General features: G+C 39.9%; 1 pseudogene; it reads left to right on the top strand.

Annotated features, from left to right (window-relative positions):
- Window positions 1-769: 769 nt before the first annotated feature.
- The window catches only part of LOC116101319, a 13,804-nt pseudogene continuing 9,326 nt past the window's right edge, over window positions 770-5,247 (top strand).

The following is a 5,247-nucleotide window of genomic DNA, read 5'->3' on the forward strand; positions in this document are numbered from 1 at the left end:
ACAATCACACTAGTAAATCAACTATACACTAATGGAACATTTAACTCAATATTGTATTAAAATTTTAGCATTTGTGAAGAAATCATGATGTTCCACCCACCTGACAGTTTAAATGGAGAGATAAGCACACCCTTTTAAGTATAAGTAGAATGCCTTAAAATAGAGTGAGTTATTTCTCAGGGGACTTCCTAGTCTAGGCACTTGCCACATAGTATTCTCATCGACATACTCTGATCTCTCATCTAATTGAAAAGCTAACTTGCTTTTCTCTTTAATTCTGTCTACTTATTTGAAAGCCCCATCAAAAATTTTCCATGCCAGGTAGGTTTAGGTTAAATGATCCAGACTGTGAGGGAAGGGAGGCATATCATGGGGCAGCCACTGTGAGGGGGCTGGAGGATGCTCATCAAACTCTCATCTGAAGCTAAGATGACTTCTAACCTCCATCACCCCGTGAGGATAGGATGGTAATCCATGTTTGCTCTCTTAACCACAGATACCACACTCCTGAGATGAACTCAGTTTCCCCCAACTTTAAAAAACCATCCACTAGGCTTGAATAATGTCTTTAGACCATACTCCCCATACTTCTCAGGAGGAATCCCCCTGACTGAACAAAAGAAATTCTGCCTTTGCCCACATAGTCTATGGTAGTATTCTAAGTTAACAGTATTAGAGTAAGTGAGGGAAATTATTCAAACACAAACTGCTATGTTGACTCTTCAGAATCTCTGTTTCATGGGCTCAGAGAAGAGTCCCTGGAGTGGGCATGGCCCATAAACTTCCAGGTGTGGTTCATGATGCTGGTGTGAAAAATCACACACTAAGAACCGTGTTTCCAAACACATACTGCTAGTATCCTATCGCTCTTACCTTACACACAACACTTGGCACCTGAAAGCTTCGTAAGCTGTAGTCATCAGGTTCTTACTTAATTCAGTTCTCAATTGGTAAGGTGAATGTGGAACCAAAGATTGTGTTCTCTGAAAAGCTATGAGATATGACTGTGTTGTTTATTGGACCACAACTGGAGAGTTGAGGCTCCAAATTTTCTGGGTAAATATTTTGTCTCAAGCAATTTTTTCTGGCAAGACCTAAGTGGTCCCTTCATACTCCCACCCTGAAGGGAACACTCTACATAACTTCTGTCAACTTTCAGAAGCTATTCCCTACCCACTTAATATAGCTTGCATTTATTTCTACAAATATATCAACATCACACCTCCATAACATTATTTTCTACTTAAATTTTCCATCACATTCTTTGTGATTTTAGAATGCCCACTGTTCATGTCAGTTTGCCCTCCAGGACTTGGTTATTCCTGAAAAAATAGCCAGCACTTTTCAGGGCATCAGTTACTACTTCTACATCTTTTGACCTGTATATCTGTTCATTTGACAATGTGTTCTGCTCACCATTACAACATTCTCAGAAACTAGCAGGACTTACAGTCAGTGGCCAAGAACTAAGTTCATCTCTGCTACAACCCTGCCCACTATGCTCAGCATCTTTCTGCTTGGTGCCTATAAAATCTGCTTTGAAGCTTGCCTTTTGCAGATGTTCTCCATGCATTCATTTTCCAGAGTCAGGAGTTCTTCTAGCCATGTCTGTGGCTCACTTAGTATCCATCTACAACCCATTCCACTATACCGCCATCCTGACTCTGCCCCACATTGCTGGTACCGGTACCAGTGCTACACTTGGACTGAAGAGTCTGTTGCCCATGTTCCCCCTGCCTTTTCTTCTAAAGCGTCTGCCTTTCTGTGACCACAATGTACTCTCCCATTCCTATTGCCTCCACTCAGATCTAATCCAGCTGTTCTGTGGGGACACTCATCCCAACAGCATTCTGGGACTCTGAATCATGACTTCCACTTTTAGGCTGGACTCACTACTCATTTTTGTCTCTTATACTCTCATCCTGTACATGGTAAATTTATAATTTAAGCTTGTGCATGTATGAGTAGATAAGCAGAGAGAGTAGAGGAGAGAGCATAGATTCATAAATGAGTTAAAAATCTACCATGAGAAGTCCCTCCTATTCTCCCTGCCCGGGATGCTTCTGTAATGCTGCTAGGAAGGTGGTTTCCCCTCTGCTGATGACATTTTCTTCTCAGGAAAACATTTACTGAAAATGTGCTTAGACTATTAGTATTGTTGCTGTTGTGTGTTCAAAGTTGTCTCTAAGATAAAAAAAAAAAAATCCTGACAAATAAGTTTAGCAGGTTTTATCTGTCTTCTTCTATTCACTAGAAACTCTTATTCACAAGGAAAGCCAAATACTTATTGCATTTTCAAGTAATTTTTTAACATTAATTTCTTTACATTGTGTAATTGATGATATTGTGTCATGTGGTGTAGACAAAAATATTCACTTTTGAAATAGCCTATTTTTCTGGCAATGAGCGGATGCTACATACTTAGTTGTGCTTTTTTGGCTATGTACTAATTTGAGTGTCTGTAAAATGTGATGCCTGAAGTGTATTATTCTTCACGGATTTATTATTGAGTGTCAATCTCACCTTAGGTACAGGCTGCAGCTGATTGATGCTCATCTCTTAGGGCCTGGCTTAGGTAAATTAGAAATATTAAATTTTATGTATTTTTTATAAATAATAAAACAACAAAATAGTACTAAGACTTACTGCAGTTCCAACATATGCCCCAGAATTTTAACAAGAATAATTTCCAAAATTTAAAAGAACAATTAATGATGAAATATTCTGTGACTTTTTCTACTCTTCTATTCTTTTTCTCTAATTGAATATTTTATTTATTTACAAAATATTATCCACTTTCTTAGTTCCCCTTCTGCAACTGCCCCATTCCATCCCTCCTTACTGTGCTTCTATGAGGGTGCTTCCACACACACACCCATCCACACCCACCTCACCACCCTATCATTCCCTACACTTGTGCATCAAGCCTTCACAGGACCAAGGGCCTCCCCTCCCATTGATGCCAGATAAGGCCACTTCAACTCCTTAAATCCTTCTCCTAACTCCTCCATTGGGATTTCTGTGCTCAGTTCGATGGTTAACTGACAGCATCCACATCTGTATTGGTCAGGATCTGGGAGAGCTTCTCAGGAGACAGCTATGTCAGGCTCTTGTCAGCAAGCACATCTTGGCATCAGCAATGGTGTCTAGGTTTGGTGTCTTCATGTGGGCTGCATCCAGGGAAATCTCTGGATGGCCTTTCCCTCATTCCCTGCTCCACTCTTTGTCCCTGTACTTCCTTTAGACAGGAGCTATTCTAGTTAAATATTTGAGTTGGGTGGGTGGTCCATCCCTTACCTGGGGAAGCATTCTGATATATAGGTTTCCAGAGTATCTCTTTCTATATAAGTCTTATAAATTATACTGTAGTCAAATCTTCTCAGACATGTGGCAATTTCATATAGTCAAAAGTTCTCATACATGTCAAATTCCATGTGGGTAAATGTATTTGTAAATGTAATTTCTTGAGAAGGAATTGCTGAGTAACGATTTTTGAAAGCTTACAATTTTGGTAGGTAAGGCATTGTCATTATCCCTCCAGAGAGTCATGCCTATTCATTTGCCAACCAGAGTCTTACTATTCTTGGGTTTTGCTCATATGACAAATACAAAGCACTCTCTCAATTTTATTTTACTAGTTATAATCTTAAAGTATAAAAACTATGAGAACAGTATTTATTTTATATCAGCAGTCTCTTCATGCCTGAGGAGAGATTCTACCTTCCTGGGGAAGAAGCAATGTGTGCTTTATGTCACAGCTGTTCACTACAGGCCACTGTGAGGGGACAACTCATTTGCCTAAAGAGTTGTCAATCTCCCAGGCGATCTGGACACCTCTTAGTCTGTTTGTAATCATGACATGTCAATGTTAAAGGGTAACTTATTTCCAACATTGGACAGTCCTTAAAACCAGAATGAGAGGGAGACAAGCACTCATAGAGACAAACCTCCATGAGAATATGGGCTAAGCCATTCTCAGCCTCAGAGGATTATTGCTTTCCCAAGTGCCAGCTTCCTCATTTGATACACACAGAATGCTTAAGGAATGTTCCTGAAGACTGTTTGCTGACACTAGTTAGTTTCCCTTTTCCAGTCTAGAAGTCTGCATTCACTAAAGACAAACTATTTTATTTGTTTTCACATCTTTATAATAATCTCAAGCTATTTTTCTCTGCTCTAAACTTGCTTTTACAAGCATGCAAAATAGGAATTCACATAATTTTTCCACTTCAAATTTAAAGTTGAATGATGAGAGCTTTTTCCAATAAATTAAATTTAAATCTAAGGTTCAAAACAGTAGAATTTCTCCTTTAGAATGAACACAACATTTCCCTGGCATGCATAAGACTCAAGATTTAACTTCTACCCTTGATCCCTATGGTAAACCATCCCTATAGAACTTTGCACTAATTTTCCAGAGAGTATGCTTTCCAATGATCGCCAAACCTTGCACTCTCAGGTCTAGATATTCATATTCCCAACTTGACAGTGCACTGCAGACATCTCCTGAACAAGTGAGGCTTCCTGATTCTCTCCCTTGAGGACTGAGGTCTCAGAGCACAATCTGCATATCCCTGTAAGACACTGGAGACCTCTTCCAACTGGTTTCCTACATTCCAGCCAGGGATACTCTGTAACATAAAAACCACATGCAGACATGGGCCAGAGAACAGATACTAAAGACCACTGAGAGAACACAGTGAGTACCCAGCGAGGCTGGACTCCTCCCAAAATGGATAGGAATAAGATGGATAGCAATAAGAGGAGGAAATGCTGGTGACTGAGAGCATGAATATTTCATACAAACAAGCAGAAAATTAAGCAGACTGTTTCAGAGGTGTGTCATGGGGAGGTAGGGCTGGAGGGAAATGTGACAGGTAGGAAACATGAAGGAGTTTATGTAGAGATTTATCACACACTATCATTGATGCTAAGAGTGGCCCAGGTGCCTCTAATTCCATGCTTCCTGAGACCTGTGTGTGCTGGTCTGTGTCATCAGAATCTTGCCTCTAAAAAAGTGGCTTTCATTGGATGATATCACTGTTGCACCCCTATGATGTCCTCTCTTGTGTTCATCTTTTCTGTTCTATGAAGGGCTTATCAAATGTCTCAGAAAGAGATGATGGGTTCTAGGAAAACAAAAACAATAGATGAAAGGAATGAACAAAAACTAACTAGCACCTTCAGGTTTGGATGTTACAGGCACCCTAAATGAGAGCTTGTCAGTTAAGGGCAAGCTGATGGTAA

The sequence above is a fragment of the Mastomys coucha genome, unplaced genomic scaffold, assembly GCF_008632895.1.
Source record: "Mastomys coucha isolate ucsf_1 unplaced genomic scaffold, UCSF_Mcou_1 pScaffold21, whole genome shotgun sequence".
NCBI lineage: Eukaryota > Metazoa > Chordata > Mammalia > Rodentia > Muridae > Mastomys > Mastomys coucha.